Source organism: Sapajus apella, unplaced genomic scaffold (genome assembly GCF_009761245.1).
Source record: "Sapajus apella isolate SASKATOON/1434 unplaced genomic scaffold, GSC_monkey_1.0 scaffold38, whole genome shotgun sequence".
Lineage (NCBI taxonomy): Eukaryota > Metazoa > Chordata > Mammalia > Primates > Cebidae > Sapajus > Sapajus apella.
The window spans coordinates 20,067,859-20,089,698 of NW_022436978.1; the positions used below are offsets into that span (position 1 = coordinate 20,067,859).

At 38.9% G+C, this 21,840-nt stretch overlaps 1 protein-coding gene across 3 annotated transcripts in view; it reads right to left on the minus strand.

Annotated features, from left to right (window-relative positions):
- LOC116565015 overlaps positions 1–21,840 on the minus strand; it is a 719,225-nt gene that overhangs the window by 534,746 nt on the left and 162,639 nt on the right. The window lies entirely within an intron of this gene.

Genomic DNA, 21,840 nt, shown 5'->3' on the forward strand with positions numbered 1-21,840 from the left:
GATAATATGTTCAGAAATGGTTTCTCTGGGAACTAATGAAACGTTCTTTGCAGGCTGAATAATGTGAATTCAATTCTAACCCAACTATTGAAGCATAATTTCAAGGTAACCAGTAATGTTATTACTGTTCTTCCTTCCCTTTCACATACCCATCCCAGACTAATGATAAGTGTTGTTGCTGAATACTTTTACAGCTTTTCCTTCCCGATAAAACTTTAGAGTTTTTTTAAACAAAGCTTATATAGAAACCATAAAAATCAGAAATTTCTAATTAAGACTATTAGAAGAAATCCGAAGAAATCCCCCAGAGACTTCAGAATTAAAATATGTCTTAATTAGATAAGACTTTTCAAGATTCTAAGATTCTTTTCTATAAATGATAAAAGTTCTACCCCCAAACTGGATGGAACATCACAGTGCACACTGCTGCTTCTGTTCATCCAACTGAGTAGTGTTACTGCATTGTGAGTGCATCAATAGGAACAGAAAATTATGCTAGGAGACTAATATTAACAACAGTGACAACACCAGAAACAAAATCATAATTGAGAAGTCTGAATATAAATCTTTTTCTCAAGGAACCATTGGCCACAAGCTGTGGGAACGACGTATTTGTCATTTTACATTTGCCTACAGTGACACCTGCTGGAAAACACTGTTGCAGCTTTAAAATAAAAATAAATGTAAAACATAAAATAAAAGCCAAGCTTTGAAAATACCAGCCACATATTGCTATTATTTTCGCCTCAAAACGCATTGCCTGAACTTCAATTTAATTTCTGCTTCTTCTTTTGGATTTTCTTCTCTCTGCAAACTGAGAAACTAAGATTCAATTCCATTTGATGAAATAATTATTTAGCTGGTATGAGAGAATTGGAGTTAACTCATAGATGATGCAAACCATTTCTAAATGGAAGCATTTATAAACAGTTTGGTGGCATTATTTTGCTTCCTTCTGAAATGTTGCTTTCAAATTTGCATATCAACTGCAGTGTGATGATAAGTATTTTTTAAAATCTTACTTAAGAATAAATATCAAGATATTTAATACTGGGGAAGTATTTAATAGCGAGCACTTTCCTAAGCAGCATTAATGCACAGAGCCATTTTGTGTTTGAGGGTTTATGGTGCACTTCAGCATGCACTGGATGCCAGCTACACTATGCATTAAGCAACCGATGGGGACCTTATGCAAATTGCCTTTGATTTCAGCAGAGACTTTGCATACTAAGAGTTCCCATCTCCCAGTGACACAGAGAAGGATTTGTGTACCTAAGTCCCATTACCATTAATAACATTCACCCACAAAATTCGAGCCCATTGAGAAGGTGCAAACATTTACGTGGAAGTGAGTCTTTCGCAAAGTTGATTTTACCCCAAGATTTGGTATTTTACACTTTGCATCTACAAGGGACACATTTGCAAAGAAGTATCTTGATATTGTCATATTCTTGAGCTCAGTCACTTCAATGTTTTCAGTCATTTCACTATAGCTTGTGTGCTGCTGGTGACAATTTTTCCCATGTAATTTTTTTTCCCTAAATGTAAAAGCTGTCCTCAAAGTCACAGTTTCTTTATAAAGCAAATACATAGGGTTTCTTTCTAGTTCATTTGTAGCTATGCCTCCATTTCTCTAAAAACTCCTTCTAACATTAGGTAGAAACTTGATGTTTCAAAACAAAGTGACTCATGTCTTTATACCTCCTACATAGCTGGCTTTCCATCTTTCACCATTTCACCAGATCTGTTCTTACGGGGGGAAGCTGTCTTTTCTTAAACGTCAAAATTCGTAAGAAAATAAAGGTTTTCAGCCGGGCGCGGTGGCTCACGCCTGTAATCCCAGCACTTTGGGAGGCCGAGGCGGGTGGATCACGAGGTCAAGAGATCGAGACCATCCTGGTCAACATGGTGAAACCCCGTCTCTACTAAAAATACAAAAAATTAGCTGGGCTTGGTGGTGCGTGCCTGTAATCCCAGCTACTCAGGAGGCTGAGGCAGGAGAACTGCCTGAACCCAGGAGGCGGAGGTTGCAGTGAGCCAAGATCGCGCCATTGCACTCCAGCCTAGGTAACAAGAGCGAAACTCTGTCTCAAAAAAAAAAAAAAAAAAAAAGAAAAAAGAAAAGAAAGATTTTCTAGCTTAAACTAACCTCCATATTAGTCCATTTTCTCATTCCTCCAGCTCTAAAGACCATGTCTTTCTAAACCAGTAAAGCTGCCAATGATTTGTGGAGATGATATTCCACCTGCCCTTCTTGTCTGTGAGGGAAGTTTGGCCAGTGGAGGTACACTAAGGTCAGGTACATGAGAAGCACTTCCTGAATTAACAAAGTGAATCCAGTTCCATGACTTTGGGACCTGAGCAAAATCAGTAACTTCTTTTTCATCTCTGTCCATCGCATCCTGAAGTGGTACTATGGTTTGAATGTTTGTGTTCCCCCAAAATTCATATGTTGAAATCTAATCTCCAGTGTGAAGGTATTAGGTGGTAGGGCCTTTTATCAAGGTGATTAGGTCATGAGGGCAGAGCCCTCACAAATGGGATTAGTGCCATTATCAAATAAGCCAGAGGAAACTTGTTTGACTCTTCCACCATGTCAGGACACAGAAAGAAAGCACCAACTATGAACCAGGAAATAGGCCCTGACATGATGCTGAATCTACTGGCAACTTGATCTTGCCCTCTCACCCAGGTCTGAGGGCAGTGGCACAATCTCAGCTCACTGCAACCTCTGCCTCCTGGGTTCAAGCAATCCTCCCACCTCAGCTTCCTGAGTAGCTGGAATTACAGGTGTGCACCACATGACTGCCTATTGATCTTGGACTTCTAAGTGTCCAAAACTGAGAAATAAATTTCTTTGTTTATAATCCACTCACTTTATGGTACTTTGTTACAGCAGAATTAATAAACTAATACAAGTGGGTATAACGAACTTTAAAAAGAGATGGTTTAATATATATATCTCAAAATATATATGTATTTGAGGATATATATATAGATAGATAGATATACAGAGAACGCTCTTGAGGGTATAAGTGTTGCACTTGCTATACAGTTGTATGTTCGTGTTTGTTTTTATTTTATATGTATTTGCTTTTATAAATTGTAGGTTAAATACCAATAACACATCAATTTGATATTAAATTTATCAGCACATTAAAAAACACTCACATCATTAGAAAACTACATTAATGAAAATATTCCATTTTTATCCATGTTTTAAAGAGTTAATCCTCAAATGGCATCTGCACAAATTGGAGGGGGTGGTTTCTGGATCTTTAAGAACATTTTAATCTTGGGTTCTCATTGTTATGACAGTTCAAATTAAAATCATGTAAGTGTATTCTGAATGACACTTTAGAACTGAGAACTATCATGTCATTTCAGTTACTATGTTTTTTTCAAGTAATTCTACTTCCAATGGTATAGTCTTTTTTTTATATACTAAAAAAAAGAAGTATGCTTAATATGTGGATAATGAATTTTCATCACATGAAGGACAAGTCATACAATGGTGTACTACATCAAGCTTTTCCAGTAGTTTCAATATAGAAAAGTAGTAGAAAATTTGTCATTTCACAATGGCATGGATATCTGTCAGTCTTATCTGTCTTGCAGGCCTTTCTTTTGGGATTTTTGGTAGGACTGAAAATCAAGAGAGCTATCTTTCTTCCCATTAAGTTGGGCATATGACCTAGGCTGGCTACTGAGAAGATTCCGTGATTGTTTCAAAGGAGGACATGTGCTCCAACCAAGCCAATCGGTGTCTTTTTCAGTAGGGGCTTTGGATTTGGGAGGGAAAAAGGGGCACTTATATTTCTGGGATGACCTTGATCTGTAAAGATGATATTGGCTTGGAGCTACCTATGGGCCATCTTTGCTATTAGTTGGATAAAGACAGAAAGAAAGTCCATCTGAGAATGAAGCGATCATGGATAAAACCAGGGGCAGAAGTAGAGAATTCAAATGAAATAATTGCAACCCCTGAGTTCATTCATTTCTTAAATTATGGTTTCACCTTCTCTTTATGTGTTTGTGATCCAAAATAGTACAAAATGATGTGGTTGTTATTTCCTTGCTGAGCGAGCTTTTCTGTCCCTATAACTCAAAGGATCTTGACCAACACACCTGGCACATAATATTGTGCATATGCGTACAGAATGTTTTAAAACAGTGTTACAAGAATCAATACCATATTCACATTCTTTTTTTTTTTTTTTTTTTGAGATAGAGTCTCGCTCTATCACCAGGCTAGAGTGCAGTGGTGCAATCTCGGCTCACTGCAACTTCCGTTTTCCAGTTTCAAGCAATTCTCCTGCCTCAGCCTCCCGAGTAGCTGGGACTACAGGCACACGCCACCACACTCGGCTAATTTTTTTTATTTTTAGTAGAGACAGGGTTTCACCATGTTGGCCAGGATGGTCTCCATCTCTCAACCTTGTGATCTGCCTGCCTCGGCCTCCCAAAGTGCTGGGATTACAGGCCTGAGCCACCATGCCCGGCTATATTCACATTCTTAAGTAGCCGTTTCATTTAGAAAAATAACATCATTTATTAAATTGATGTTGTTAATACAAATTGTATTGGCTTATTTATATTTAATATGTATATTTGCTTTAGTTATATACTTTCATAAAAACTACAAGCATAAAAAACATATAATTTTATGTTTTCTCATATGTAAGTAATATAATAGTTAAAATCACTTAAGGCAACACTGGGAGTCCACAATAGTTGTTCCCATTTAAGAGAGGTCTGACCTAAAATCAGAAGCTTGAGAACATTGTCTATGGCAAGTGCAGGAAAGAAATAATCAATACTGATGAAAATGCAAAATGGTACAGTTCCACATGGAGGGAATTTTCCTGTACCTTTGCCCTTTGGCATCTATCCCAAACCACTTTTTGGAATATACCCCAAAGATAAACAAGAAAAGTATGAAATGATTGTGCATGAAGATATTTACTGCTGCGCTGTTTACAATAGTGAAAGATCGGAAAGAACTCAAACGTCCATGAACAGGAAATGGCTGAATAAACAATGATATGGTCAGAGTGGAGTGCTATGCAACTGTAAGAAGGAATGAGCAAGATCTCTGCATGCTAATAAGGAGTGATCTCCAAGATGTATTGTCAAGTTAAAAACAACAACAGGCCAGGCACAGTGGCTCACGCCTGTATTCCCAAGTTTGGGCGGCCAAGGCAGGCAGATCATCTGAGGTCAGGAGTTCATGGCCAGCCTGGCCAACATGGTGAAAACCCATCTCTACTAAAAATATAAAAATTAGCTGGGCATGGTGGCACATGCCTGTAATCCCAGCTACTCAGGAGGGTGAGACAGAAGAATTGCTTAAACCCAGGAGGTGGATGTTGCAGTGAGCCGAGATCATGAAATTACACTCAGGTCTGGGCACAAGAGCAAAACTCTGTCTCAAAAAAACAAAAACAAAAACAAAACAAACAAAAAATAAAGTATAGCAGGTTCTCTTGCAAGAAAGGTGAAGAGGAATATTAATGTAAATATATAATTCTGCTTAGATTTTCAAGAAGAAATAACAAAGAATAAATCAAAACAAATACAAACTTGTTTCCATGAGAAAATAAATTTGGAAGGGGCAGAGATGAACACTTTGAGTTAATGTAGTTTTGAATTTTATATAAACAAATGGTTTATAATTTGGAACCACATAAATGACCATCTTTTGCCTAATTGTAAAAAGTCAAAAAAGAAAAGCATCTCCTAACAATTAAAATGAATGGAAATAATAAGGGGTCTGTGCATTACTCAAATTTGAGAAGCATTCTTTACGCATTAAGTCTTCTTAATGTAAACTAATATCTAGCAATTGTAGTGACTGTCCATAAAGAAATTCTTCCCCAATGTTGTGTATGGTATCACTTTCAATTTTCTTAAGCAAATTTGTTTCTCTATTTCTAAATCCATCGTTAGATTTCTACAATTGTTTCATCTCCTATATTTGTTATATTTACCTGATTATCTTCAGAATAAAAGAATGGGTTTTGAAATCAGAAACACCTTGGTTTAAGCCCCAGATCCATCCTCATTAGCTATAAAACCCCAGGAAACAGAATTAACCTCTCTGAGCTTTAGTTTTCTTAGTTCATTTTTGTGCTGCTATAACAGAATACCTGAGACAGAGTAATCCATGAAGAACAGAGGCTGGGAAGTCCAAGATCAAGGAGCACACATCTGCAAGGGACTTTGTGCTACGTCATCCCATGGAAAAGGTGGGAGAGCAAGAGAGAGTGAGAGGAGGGGGGCTGAACTCATCCTTTATATCAGGAGTTCACTCCCTCTATAACTAACCCACTCCAGTGACAGTGGCATTAAACCATTCACGAGGACAGAGCCCTCAGGACCTGATTACCTGCTACAAGTTCCACCTCTCAACACTTGCATTGAAGATTAAGTTCCTAACACATTACCTTTGGGAGACACATTCAAATCATAGCATTTTCCCATCTGTAAAATGGAAAGAGTGTTACCTGTCTCCCCTCTATCCTAAAAACCTAATATCTCCATATCTCCATATCACATTCTTTTGCCATTGGATTCCTGTAAACTGCAGCAAAATTTACCTATATCAAGTGTCATTGTCTGAACCCTTTCCAGAACACAGCTTCAAATTTCTAATAGCCACTGAAAATTCAAAACTAAGGATGGCGATGTCCCTCTTTTTCTCTAACTGCTCTTAATTCTTAACACATTGTTGGGTAGTATGTACTCTCTGGTCCCAGGAAGAAAACTTACTCAGCTCACCACACTGTTAGGTCTCTAGAAACTGATGCTTTGTAAGGAAATTTATTTCCTTTCTTTGACCAACAGACTGCTCTCTAAAGTAGCTGAAGTTATATTAGTTGCAGCTAATGCAGCTTTGTTATTTTACAGAAGTCTGAATTTAAGCCCAAATGCATTATTTGATATATGTGTGCAACTATTATTTAGCTACAAATTTTTAAAGGGACTGGAAGTTGTTTTCAACTGGACAGTCCAGCCACTGACTAACTGGTCACTTAGATAAGGGTCAGGGTTACATTTATGGGTCTTATAAGAGAAGATGCCAAGGGCCACCTCTACAAGCCAGCCTTCAAGAGAACCATGGCCAGTCTATACCACTGCCCATCTACCCACTGATTGGCTGATGGATGTGCTGTCCCTCCTCTCACTGGACAAGAAAGGGCTCCTTTCCTCAAGAATCTTTCAAATGTTGAAACAATTCCAGCATCTTCTTCCCTTCTGGTGGGCATAAAACTTATCTGGAGTGGTAAGAAACTGGAACCAATTAAGCTTCTTTAATTAGAGAATCATCCTTTATCTTGGAGATATGAGACTTGGCAGCATTGTTTCTACACACTGTAGTAGACTGTGTCCTTTCATAAATACTCATTTAAAGAGCCAAGACTCTGTAAATGAAAGTTCCAGTTTCATTTCTGGAATTAGAAGAGAATTCATATCAGACAAACACACAATCTTTGACTCAGAATTTGTCTGCTTCTCCTTCCACGGTTTAGATCTGCTGCTGCCTCTCTTCCTGGGCGTTTTCTGTCCTTGTCATACAGAATCATCTCGTTCCATTTTGCAGAGCAATAGTAATGTCAAAAGATTTCTATTTGTTCAGCCTTTTCCTACTCCCCATTAGAGAGCAGATTTTATTGTTTGTAAGAACCTGGAACTTGGTTTCTTCACAGTTCCCCTGAGCATTGAGACCAAGTTCTGACCCTAGCAGTCATTCCATAAATACTGGTGACTGGTTCTGTTTCTTTACTCTGGTTTTCCATTGAATAAATATGAAAGGAAGCGATGTCCAGAAATGTTGAAGAACAGAGTAAGAGAATATATTGGGGTCCAGGTCTGGCAGTTCACACCTGTAATCCCAGCACTTTTGGAGGCCGAATTAGGTGAATCTCTGGATCCCAGGAGTTTGAGACCAGCCTGGCAAGATGGCAAAACCCCATCTATACAAAAATTAGCCCAGTGTGGTGGCTCACGCCTGTAGTCCTAGCTACTTGGGAGACTGAAGTTGGAGTATCACTTGAGCCCGAGAGGCAGAGGCTGCAGTGAGCTCAGATCATGCCACTCATGCACTCCAGCCTGGGTGACAGAGCAAGAGACTGTCTCAACAAAGAAAAAATAGGGAGAACATATCCAGACAAAAGCTCTGAGACACTGATATAAATCTGTATCTCTACCACTTCCTTATTTTGAATGTTTAATGTCAAACTGAGAACTTTAATTTTTTCCTCATATTTGTTTAATCGCAATTATTCAGGAATGACTCAGTTCATTGTGGTTTTCAGGTTTTTAAAAATTGGATGTATATGTTCTATGTATTCTAACCTCTGTTTAACAAGTAGCAAATCCTAAATGAAATAATGAACAGAGAAGAATATGGCCACTCCCCTAATTATACTTTCTGTGATCCCACTGAACATGCCTAAATATGAAGGGTCTAAAACCATATAGCCTCAGGAATGAACATTTTTCAGAAGGTAATTACTATCAGATATATTAGTGTTTGTGTGAAATGCCTTTTTTATTTTCTTTTCAAATTATCCAAATATCTTAAATTAATAGTGTAAATAATGGAATGTAGAAATGAGCCTTTGAATTGACAAATGTCATAAATCAAGTCCTTACAAGTTTCCTCAACTTCAAAATAAGAATAATAATGATAACCACTCTGAAATGTTTCTTGCAATGAATAGCTAATTTGAATACCCTAACTGTAAAGTACCTGTGATACAAAGTCCAATAAAAAATACTCTAATAATTATTATAACTATTCAGCATTTGCAGAATTGAAGAATTTTCTTCTTGGATTTTTTTTTTTTTTTTGAGGCAGAGTCTTGCTCTGTCACCCAGGCTGGAGTGTAGTGGTGCAATCTCAGCTCACTGCAACCTCCACCTCCCAGGTTCAAGCCATTCTGTGCCTCAGCATCCAGAGTAGCTGGTATGACAGGTGTGTGCCACCACGTCCGGCTAATTTTTGTATTTTTTAGTAGAGATGGGGTTTCACCATGATGGCTAGGCTGGTCCCGAACTTCTGACCTCAAGTGATCCACGCATCTTGGCCTCCCAAAGTGCTGGGATTATAGGCATGAGCCACTGTACCTGGCCCTGGGATTCTTAATTAGGACAGTATTATAGAATTATTCAATCATGTGCTTGCTGTTAACTGATCTACTGATGGGTCATACCAGGAGGTCCCGGATCTGCCCCCCATATGTGGTTGGCCTGGTTCCATCTCTACCACTGATAGTCAAAGAAGCATGTGATTCTAGCATAGGAAAACAAACAAATAAAAAACAGATGTCTCTACCTTTTGGGCCCCATTCCAATATAGAATATTAAATAGAGGAGCTGGGAAATGATACCACCGCTTTACTCAACAAGTTAAACCCTTAGCATAATGCACACATCCAGTCTGGATTATAAGGAAAATATTTGAGGCTTTCTATTCTTTTATAAAATTCTATAATACATTTAGAGCATGTAGCATCGCTGCATAGGTATTTGGGAGAAAATGAAGAATGATGCAGGTCCCAAATAAAGAAACTTCTCTCTTGCTCCTGCTTCCACCATGTGAGATGCCTGCTCCCCCTTCAATTTCTGCTGTGATTGTAACTTCCTGAGGACTCCTCAGAAGCCAAGCACATGCCTGTAAGGCCTGCAGAACCATAAGCCAATTAAACCTCTTTTCTTTATAAATTACCAAATCTTAGGTGTTTTGTGAGCTATAGCAAGGTTTCTCTTCAAACAGCCTGCTCAACCTTTTATTCTTTAATTCCCAGTTGCCACAACCCTCTCTCTTTCTTCTCCTTTTCTTCTTTCTGACTTTACTACATGCCCAGGCATGCCACAGCACCTGTGGCCTTATCAGCACCAGCTCATATTCCTTTATTTGGGGAAAGACTAGATCTCTAGTTCACCGGAGACTACCCCTTCCTCCTCTCCCCCCTCTCCCATCACATGTCCACCTTATCTAAGAGAGTTTAAATGTTTAGCCAATCGGGTCTAGTTTAAATTGTGCGGTCTGACCCCAGCCAATGGGGAAAGGACACAGGGGCAGGAATCGAACTGACATAAAAACTTCTACTCTCCTTTGTTCTCTGTGCTCTCGTGGCAACCAGCCATACAGGACGCTCCCTCCTGCACAGGAGTAAATTTGCTTTGCTGAGAAATCCTTTGTCTAAGTGCTCATTTTTCCTTACAACTCTGAGCCTTATTTCTAACATATTTCTTTATAGCAATACAAGAACAGGCTAGTACAGAAAATTGGTACTGAGTAGTGGTGCACTGTTATAAAGACACCTGATGATACAGAAGCATCTTTGGAACTGGGGAACAGGCAGGGGATGGAAGAGTCTGGAGGGTTCAGAAGAAGAAAAGAAGAAGACAGAAAGTTTAGAACTTTATAGAGACTGGTTAAATGGTTGTGATCAAAATGCTTATAGTGATATGGACAGTGAAGGACAGGCCGCCAAGGTCTCTGATGGAAATGAGGAACTTACTGGGAGCAAAGGTCACGTGTGTTATGCCTTAGCAGAGCTCTTGGCTGCATTCTGTTCATGCCCCAGGGATCTGTGGATGTTTGAACTTGAGAATGATGACCTAGGGCATCTGGTGGAAGAAACTTCTCATTACAAAGTGTTCAAAAAGTATCATAGGCATGGCTGCTTCTAACAGCCTATGCTCAGATGCAGGAGCAAAGAAATGGCTTAAAGTTGGAAGTTATATTGAAAAGGGAAGCAGAACATAAAAGTATGGAAAATCTGCAGCCTGCCACGTGGCAGAGAAAGAAGGCATTTTCAGGGGAGGAATTCAAACAGGCTGTGGAGTAATCACTTGCTAGAGAAATTTGCATAACGAAAAGGGAGGCAAGTGCTAATACCAAAGATGATGGGGAAAGGCCCAGGTTTCCAAGACCTCAGAGGCAGACCCTCCCATCACAGGCCCAGAGGTCTAAGACAGAAGAATGGTTTTGTGAGCCATACCAGGGCCCTGTAGCCCTGCACAGCCTCGGGACACTGCCCACCACATTCCCAGCCATTTCCTTTCCAGCCTCAGTTCACAGGGCTCCACGCAGAGCTGGGGCCACTACTCTGGGGAGCATAAGCCATCATAAGCCTTGGCAGCTTCCACAAGGTGTTATGCCTGTAGGTAGGTGCACAGAGTGTAACAGTGGTTGGGCTCAGCAATTTCCACCTCAATTTCAGAGGATGTATGAGAAAACCTGGGTGCTTGGGCAGAAGCCTGCTGCAGGGGCAGAGGTCCCACAGAGAACCTCAACCAAGGGCATGTGGAGGGGAAATATGGGGTTGGAGACCCTAAACAGAGTCTCTACTGGAGCACTGCCTAGTGGAACTGTGAGAAGGGCCTGCTGTCCTCCAGAATCCATAATGGTAGATCCACAAGGAGCTTGTATCCTGCACCTGGAAAAGGCCCAGACACTCAGTAACCTATGAGAGCCCCCACAGGGGCTGTACCCTGCAAAGCTGCCATGGCAGAGCTGCTGAAGGCCTTAGGAGTCCACCCCTTGCAGTAGTGAGCCCTGGATCTGGGACTTGGAGTCAAATAAGATTATTGTGAAGCTTTAAGGTTTAATGATTGCATTTTGAACTTGCATGGGACCTGCAGCCCCTTTCTTTTGGCCAATTTCTCCCTTTGTGAACAGAAATGTTTACCCAATGCCTGCATCGCCATTGTGTCCTAGAAGCAAATTTGCTTTTTCATTTTACAGTCTCATAGGTAGAAGAGACTTGCCTTGTCTTCAATGACACTTTGGACTTTGGATTTTTGAATTAAGACTGGAACAAGTTAAGACTTTGGGGAACAACTGGGAAGGCATGATGATTTTATTTTGCAATGTGAGAAGGACACAAGATTTGGGGGCACAGGGGTGGAATGATATAGTTTGAATATATGTCTTCACCAAACCTTATGTTGAATTGTAATCCCTGATGTTGGAGGTGGGGCCTGATAGGAGTCATTCTGGTCATGGCGGTGGATCCCTCATGGCTTGGTTCTGTCCTCATGACAGTGAGTGGGTTCTCAGGAGTCATGTCATTTTTGTTTTTGTTTTTGTTTTTAGTATGTGGCACCTCCCCTGACTTTCTCTTGCTCCTGTTCCCACCATGTGAGACACCTGCTTCCCCTTTGTCTTCTGCCATGATTGCAAGATTCCTGAGGCCTTCCCAGAAGCCAAGCAGATGCCAGCACCATACTTCCTATAAGCCTGCAAAACTGTGAGCAAATTTAGCCTTTTTTAAATAAAAAAGCAATAAGAAAAGTAAACTTCATTAATTAAAAGTGAAATTAATTCACAGGTTTCCAGGATTTAAAAAAAAATGAAATTAATTACCAAGGGGAGCCTCAATTACTTTGGAAAATGAAGAAAATTTCCCAAGTAGTTTATAAAACTTCACTTATTGAAATATTTAAAAATAAGACTTTTTCTAAGATTATCACATGATCTTGTTCCTTTTTATGGCTTCATAGTATTCCATGGTGTATATGTGCCACATTTTCTTTACCCAGTCTATCACTGATGGGCATTTAGGTTGATTCCATGTCTTTGCTATTATGAATAGTGCTGTAATGTCTTTATAATAGAACGATTTCTATTCCTTTGGGTATATACCTAGTAATGGGATTGCTGGGCCAAACGGTATTTCTGCCTCTAGGTCTTTTGAGGAATCACCAACTGTTTCCACAATGGCTGAACTAATTTATGCAACCACCAACAGCATAAAAGCATTTCTTTTTTTTCCACAATGCTGCCAGCATCTGTTTTTTGACTTTTTCATTATAGCCATTCTGACTGGTCTAAGATGATATCTCATTGTGGTATTGATTTGCATTTCTCTAATGATCAGAGATATTGAGCTTTTTTTTCATACATTTTTTTGGCCACAGGTATGTCTTCTTTTGAGAAGTGTCGTGCAGGTCCTTTGCCCACTTTTTAATGGAGTTGTGTGTTTTTTTTTCTTGTAAATATGTTTAAGTTCCTCATAGATTCTGGATATTAGACTTTTGTCAGATGAATAGATTGTAAAAATTTTCTTCCATTCTGTAGGTTGTTTTGTTTATTCTGTTGATAGTTTCTTTTGCTGTGCAGAAGCTCTTTAGTTTAATTAGATACCATTTATCAATTTTTGCTTTTGTTGCAATTGCTTTTGGCATCTTTGTCATGAAATCTTTGCCCATGCCTATGTCCTGAATGGTATGTACTAGGTTTCATTCTAGGGTTTTTATGATTTTGAACTTTACGTGTAAGTCTCTAATCCATCTTGAGTTAACTTTTGCATATAGTGTAAGGAAGTTGTCCAAGTCTGATTTTCTGTATACGGCTAATCCATTCTTCCGGCACCACCTATGGAATAGAGAAACCTTTCCCCATTGCTTGTTTTTGTCAGGTTTGTTAAAGATCAGATGGTTGTAGGTGTGCAGTCTTATTTCTGAGTTCTCTATTCTGTTCCGTTGGTCTATGTGTTCTTGTACAAGTACGATGCTGTTTTGGTTACTGTAGCCATTTAGGTATTTTGGATGGAGGCAATGATTGGCCTAAAAAGCCACAAGATTATTTCCATGTCTAAGAGTCAGCGTATTATTTACTTTGTATGTATGAATAAAGTGGTATCAGTTCTCCCCACTACTTTACCATTCCATTTGGTAAATCTTTACCATTTTTAAACCTGAAAAATAATCTCAGCATTAAGTGTAAGCAACTATACATAATCTAGAAACTACTGCCTTCATTTTTTCATGCTCTTTTAAGACAATGATTACATCATTTTGCTTGAGAAAATTCACCCTGCAAGCCAAACCTGCTATTTATATTTAACGCCCAGGGAAAACATAAGATTAGCCACAGTATGCCAGTTGCTAAGAAGACAAAGCTGAAGGAGAAATGAAGGTATATAGTTCCTTCCATTCAGAAGTTCATTTCCACTGGGATTACAGACAAAAAAAAAAAAATGGATGCAATCAGTTCATGGGATGAGCTGGGTTCCTTAGGGTTAGAGCAAATAGCACTTTACCCTCCTCCCTGCAATGGCCTCCTATCCCTGCTTTGTCAAATTTTACCTCTCCTTTGGAAATATCTTAGGTAGCTACCACAGCCAGATTGAGATGTTAACAAAGTCTCATTTTCAGCTATGGGGGTCTAGTTAATATCATAGCGTATCTTTAATAGCTCTCACTACTCCTCCACCTTAATCTTCCTTTCTTGAAGTAGAAGCTTAAAGAGTTCACAGGAGTGAGCTCTTCAAGGGGAAGAACTATTAGTCTGGGTTCTTAATCCTGGTCCTGCACATTTAATTATTCTAACTGATGAACACTATTTGAGATTGTTCCCAAATGGGCAAACCCTACCCAGGCTGTGGGACAGTTCAGTTCTCATATCACACCATTTCTACTGCTTTAAAAGGGAAGTGATATCAAAGATGAAGAGAATGCGTATAAGTGAACATCAAGAATGCTAATCCAGAATTCTGAAGAATAAACAAGAATTTCAAAATAGATCATATTTTTCCCAGCACACATTAAGATAAAGGCTAGAAAAGGTTCAAAGCAGCTCACACAATTGGCAATGAGATAAACACTAGAAAAAATTGCAAATTATCAAGATTTCCATTTTTGAGGAAGTGTTTCTTTCCTTTGGTACTATCTTTTTTCAAAGCATCAACATGCTTCACAGAAATATCCAGAACTGCATTTCAAAAATAGTGTTTTCATTTTATAATGAGAAAACTGGGTACAGAGGAGTTAGTTAACTTACCTAAGATGACAGAGCTAGTAGGTCACAAAGCAGAGAGGTGAGTCTGTAAAGAATACTGTTGGAGCCTGTTAACTTATGTGCGATACTGTCTCTTCTGACTACTAACCAAGCTAGGAAAATGATAGAATATTTTAAGATGGCATATTAACAGGTGTTTGGCTGTTGGTAATTATAATGGTATTTTTATCTACAATGATATTAACCTACAAGACTGACACTAACCTACAAGAATGACTATAATGGTAAAAGCCTAAGATGTGCTAAAGCCATTTAGAATTAGAAAAATGATTTATGGCCAGGCACAGAGGCTCACATCTACAATCCCAGCATTTTGGGAGGCCAAGGCAGGTGAACCACCTGAGGTCAGAAGCTGGATACCAGCCTGGCCAACATGGCGAAACCCCGTCTCTACTAAAAAGACAAAAATTACCCAGGCGTGGTGGCAGGCACATGTAGTTCCAGCTACTCAGGAGTCTGAGGTAGGAGAATTGCTTGAACCCAAGAGGCAGAGGTTGCAGTGAGCCAAGATGACACCACTGCACTCCAGCCTGGGTGACACAGCAAGACTCTATCTCAAAAAAAATTTTTAAAGGATTTATGGTGCTCCTTGCCCCCAAATATCACTAACAACATCTATACAACTAATATTATAGTGAGATTACATTATCTAATACTATTTCTCAAAAGAATATTTTCAACAATTTCAGTTATTTGGTTACTCGGGTAACCTTCCTCTTCAACTTCCAGTTGGTCAGTCAGTGATATCACACATGCAATTCATACCAAGCACACTGTGCTTAAGACATTCTACATCCAAAATATTTTTAGATTCTCAATGGTTCAATATCTTCAGTAATAACTCTATTTTTGAATACAGCACTTCTTAAAGTATGTTTCATGGAAAACTGGACCCTTAAATTGCTTCATGAAAAGAGGATTCCATAATCAAATAACTGAACAAAGAAAAGCTTTGCATTCTAAGTCCCATAACAGAAGTTCAGCACTTTTACCCAAGCAAGTTTTCTCCAAGAGAAATGCTAATAAAGTCCCCTACTAGGGCCAGCAACCCAAGAGACCACCTCCTTGGAACTTCACAGAGAGCCACATCAAGAAGTTTCTGCTGTCACCTAAGGCCCACACCAAACCTTTACTCTCAACCTCTCCCTGCAGGATTCCCACAAACCTGAAATTTCCTGGAAGGCCCATGCTTAACTCTTCTTTAGAGTTTGAGGGCCAGCTTTGCCTACATATCCCATAGGTCCTCACTCTACCCATACTTCCTTATCTCAAAATCCTAAGCAAGTAATTTACCCCCAAGAGCAGCAGTCAGGCATAACTTTCTAATAGTAAAAATGCCCCCAAAATTGAAGAGTGTCCAGGTCTAAAGTGGACCTAAGGACTTAAACACAGCTGTCTGCCCTATTGCTGACTTCACGAATGCAGAAAGCACCATGCCCCTGAGAATGCCCGAAAGACAGCCTCTAGCATCAGTCTCATTCTCTGGGACAGCCTCTGTTCTTCCATGAAAGCAAGGGAGAAAAGCCCCTCTCTTGCTTGCAAACCCAACCCATTCCTCTCTGCTTTAGGTTTCTGACTCTGCAAGTCTCTTGCTTGGTAATCCAGCTCATATTACTTGCTTTACTCCTTCCATTTTGTAACACATTCAGATTCTCCTCTCTAGATTACCCTCTCTCTGTCACCACCTCCACACATCCCTTAACTTCAGTTTTTACCTCGATTACATTTCTAACTACTCAGTCTGCCTGGGCATCACAGTACCTAGCCTGTCTGCTCCTTCAAGGAGATGGATCAGATGGCCCACTGGCAATTCATGGCAGTGAAATTCCACTGCCAGCTGAACCTGCTCAGCCATGCACCTTTTCATTTCCAGCCTGGAGAGAATGAAAACAAAGCCCCTCCCCAAACTTCAACTCTTTTTTTTTTGTAAGTAGTCAGCTTTTCTTTGGGAAACAGTTCTAAAATATAAAAGCAATGCTGAGAAGATTTCTTGATACTGTTTCTATAATTGGACTATAAGAAACATCCTCTAACAACTACCCAGAACAGGAATGGGGACCGGGTGTGGTGGGGCACGCCTGTAATCCCAACAGTTTGTGATGCGGAGGTGAGCAGATCACCCGAGGTCAGGAGTTTGAGACAAGCCTGGCCAATATGGTGAAATCCCATCTCTACTAAAAATACAAAAATTAGCTGGGTGTGGCGGTATGTGCCTGTAATTCCAGCTACTCAGGAGGCTGGGGCAGGAGAATCTCTTGAACCCAGGAGACAGAGGTTGCAGTGAGGCAAGATTGCGCCACTGCCCTCTGACCTGGGCAACAGAGCAAACTCCCTCTCAAAAACAGAACACACACACACACACAACAGAAGTGGGATTGCCCCACCTTCTTTTACATATTGATTCCAAGTCAACACATCCAAAGTTGAATTCAATGATGTACCCACAAACCTATCACTCCTCCCCTGTTCTCTCTCACTAAATGGTGCTGCCTCCTTTCACACAGCCCAGAACAGACCCAAGAGTCCCTCTACAGTGTTCCATCTCTCTTATTCCCAGGAGACAATCACCATATTCCATTAATTCTACCCCTTACATCTCCCACAAATCTACCCATTTTCCTCATCTCAAGGTACCATCATGTCTCTACTAGATAACTGTACACACGTCCTGACCAAACGCTGCCTTCTATTTCCAGCGCTGCTCCCACCTCACTTCACTGTAATTATATAACTAAGGTGATCTTTCACCCTGATAATAAACACTAATGTCTATGTCATTCCTCTGTTCACATGACTCCCATTGCTCCCTATTATCCTTAGAATAAATACCATACTCCTCAGCAGGATATACAGACATTATGATTTGGGCTTTGCTTTTCTCTTCATCTTCATTTTTCCCCACTCCTCTCTTCTCACTGTACAACATATCCTGAGTGGGTCACTTTCTGCACCTTCGCACTTCCTAGATATCCTCCTTGCTTTGCCATCTTTACCTGGCCAACACTGCTCATTATGCAGAATCTGGTTGAGCATTCATTATTCCTTCCAAGAAGCTCCTCTGAACCATCCCCATGAACTTTCAGACCAGGCTGAATGTCTTTCCTGTATGTTCTTATTGCATCTTGCACTCAAAACCATTGCAAGACTATATTGCAATTGTCCATAAAACCAGGAATTACCTATCATCCTAATCAACTCTAGGCTCTAATAGACTAAGGACAATTTCTTGCTCTCTGTTTCATCCCTGGCACCTGACAGAGTGTCTGCCTCCAATAAGTAATCAATAAATACAAACTGATTGATGATAAACGGATGTTGACATCTACTGCTTGCAATGATCATCTTGTCCTGATCTCTCCTGTGTAAGAGAAGTTAGACAGGATCACACTGTCATTTGCTCAAACCATTGCATCTTCCTGCAAGTAGACTAATACATTTAATCCTCAGAAGCATCATCAGTGTTTTCTCTTCATGTCCAAAACAACACTCCTCTTGGAGGTGAGTCTAAGTTCAATGTAGAGACAGTGCCTGGACTAGATGTTCTGGAGAACATTATCACTTGCATAATCCTGACAGAATGTCGAATAGACTGCACTTCTGAATTATTCCCAGTTACTCATAAATCAGAAGAACAGATGGTACAATATATTTTACTGCTCTAAAATATGTGCAGCCTGGAGAAATTAAGGAAAGCACTGAGTCAAAATGCAACCTAGTTCTGCTGTGAAATGTTTTCATTAAACTGTCCAGCTTTATATGATAGGTTACTTAATGATACAACTCAGGAATATGTCTCCTAAATATGATGGGCTACTTAATGATAGAACTCAAAAATATGTCTCTTAAAAAATACTGCAGAATACAGCATTACTGCTAATTTTTGGCACTCTCTGGGTGTAACACATCACCAAGTCATTCTCTAGCTCTGAAAGGTTGAAGATCTGTAACTAAATCATGTAAGTGCTTATCAAGTAATTATGTTATTAAAATGACATACATCAGTCAGTGCATACCTTGCCTTTGTCTTTGAATTCTTTGTCTTCTCCATTTTATTAGTCAAAACACTATTTTCAGCACTGTTCTCAGGAATTTAGAAAGCTATATTTAAATAGTGTTAATAGCTAGTGACATAAACCTGCACGAAGAAATCAGAGAAGTCTAAGGCTACACCTCCTGACACTTAGCAGGAAAAATAGAGCATGGCAGACTGAACTGAACTTGAAATTCTAAGCCTTTTGTTACAGAACCACAACCTTTATACTTTCTAAATCATTTTCCCCATCACTGTAACTTTTTACTCTAGTTGTTCATAATGATGATTAAAATTCGTCAAGAACAGTCACAAGAGTACAAAATACATTTATGGAACCAAATAAAGGCTAATGTAATTTTTATCATTAATAGGAATTTTTGAAGGGAATTTTTATTCTTTCAAGTTTAATTCAGAAATATTTAAAATTCCAATTTTTGACTGAATTTGACTTTAAGTACGTTGCAAGTTTGTTTAAAAGCACCAAAATGACTAAGAAAATTTTTTTCAAAAAGTAATTTATTTAGATTGTCCAACTGTGTTGACAACTTGCAGATAGCTTCGGAGAATTTAGTGCGTTTGTGTGGTGAGGATTATACCACTGACTCAGAAGTCTGACCTTTAGGGAAAACGATCCTGCCCTAATTCAGAAAACCATTTATTGACCATTCTAACCAACTCAAGCGTCAAGGCACTTTTAAAGACACGTGTTGAAAATGCAAATAGCAAGTTATCTCTGACTGCCATAAAAAATGAACAAACTGATGCACACTTTAGAAGATACTGTTAGTTTTGTTTTTTTTTTTTTTTAAGAAGAATCCCATCTTGCTTCAATAGTATTTCAAAGATGATCTACCAGCCCTTGGATAGAGTTATTTCCAGGAAAGATGAGGATCCCAGATGAAAGAACATCCAATTTGTTCAAGGGAAGTCATTAGAACCTCTTTGGTAAGTACTATTTCAGTGTAGAGGATAGTAAGAAAGTACTTGGAAGAAGGTCAAGAATAAAGTCAGAGGTGAGGAAGTGAATCAAATATCTGATGAGTTTGGAATAGATTGAAGGGAAGGTTTTTTGTTGAAGAATGAAGAAAATTTAATAGATTTTTTGGCGGAGGATATTTAATAAGAATAAAAGAGAATTAAAGCTCAGAGATAAAGAAGAATTTCAGGAGAAAGCTATGGAAAAAGAATATCATAGGAAGAAACTTATTCAGGCTCCAGTTTTAAAAGAGAGAAAAATGGGAATGAGAAGGCAGAAATATGAGAAAGATAGAAACGAATGTGGCACAAAGGCATAAAGAAAAACAGGGAGGAGAAGGACAGAGAGAGACCATTCTGGAGAACGCGGACAGTAACATCCTAAGAAACACCAGGGAAAACAAAGAATCAAAACTACAATTCCAAGAGTGAGCTGGAGGAAGTTGTAAAAGGTCTGGGCCTCATATAACAAAACAAAAAAATAGAATCGGGGTGTACTGTTGTACAATATTACAACGAGATTTACAAGAGCAAAGAGTAAATAAAGATACATCTCCCCACAAAGGGCAAAGCAAGATGAAAACAGGAAGACGTGATGATGACAGTCCAAAGACAGGAGTAAGTAAAACAAACATATGAAGTCAAAAAGACAAGAGGATTTCAGCAAGAAAAGTGGAATTCATTATGTTGTGGGCAGAGGTGAGGCATGAGGGAAATGGGGCAGCACACTCTGGCCAGAGAGAATCAAGGGTTAAGTTTCCTGAAACACAGTTGTTGATTTCAGTGTATCCTGAGTAAAATCATTTCAAAACAATAAGGAATTTATGACTTGTAAGACTTCTTTCTGAGAGCTTAAAATAGCCCGAAACATAGGACATGGTTGGTCAATATTCCTGTGTGCTGCTCCCTATGATGATGTGTAATTTCATCTGGACTTTCCGGCAAGCCCACCATATACATCCAGCATAAAGGAAGTTGACATACAGCCTCCTTCCTCACTGTCTTAAACATCTACTCACCTTTCGGACTTTCTTCTACCTGTTTCAGTTTTAAGGCTTCCTTCAGGGCTTTTAGAAATTGTGCACAAGTTAACATCTGAATATAAAGTGATGGAGGAATGTCTTGGACTTTTTCTTAATATCTGCATAGCCCAACCTAGTTTTATAATAAGCTTTTGAGAGTCTGCCACTTACTTCCCTTTACCATTTCCAGAAGATGTTGAAATCAACTTAAAAGACATTTTATCACAGTACTAGGACTTCACAGGCAGAGTGGCAAAAAGAATATGATCTTTGCACAGACTGGTCCGAATTCATATCCCAGATCTGTGATGCTGGACAAGGTTTTTGTCCTCTCTGAGCCCCAGTTTCACCATCTATGAACTTGGGGTAATATGCTAGAGTCATTTGTAGTAACAGTTATAACTTATTTTTTAGAATACTTCAGTATTCAAAGTTTAATATTAATATTATTGATAATGTATATGAGGTCTCTTTTTATGTTAGTCTATTCATTTAATTTCTTTCTCTATTCTCAGCAGAATCTTCAAATAATTAACCACAAATATCAATTATTTTGTCTCCATATGATATGACTTGAAAGTATTAGGAATTATTAAATATTTAACATATTTGTCTGCCTATTTTCATGGCACAGATTTTCAATCATCTGTTTAGTAATTTAATTTATATTTGTATAAAATGTAAAAATATATATGTATATAATGTATCATATACAATAATATATGTGATATTTAACTACTTTCTCACATATCGTTAGTAGGTCAAAATGTTATTTAAACATTTTACTATAAGTTTCAAGCAAATTTGCATTCAGGAAAAAAACAAAAGCAAAGACTTCACATTCTTTACTTCTAAAACAGGAACAATGCCCTCCTCAGCCATTTGTTTAAAGGTCAAATGAGTTTACATGTACCAGGGTCAACTAAAGCAGCACAGAGCAGAGAACTAATGAACATCTCTCCTTTCCTTCTCTTCTCCTGCTCTAATGAACA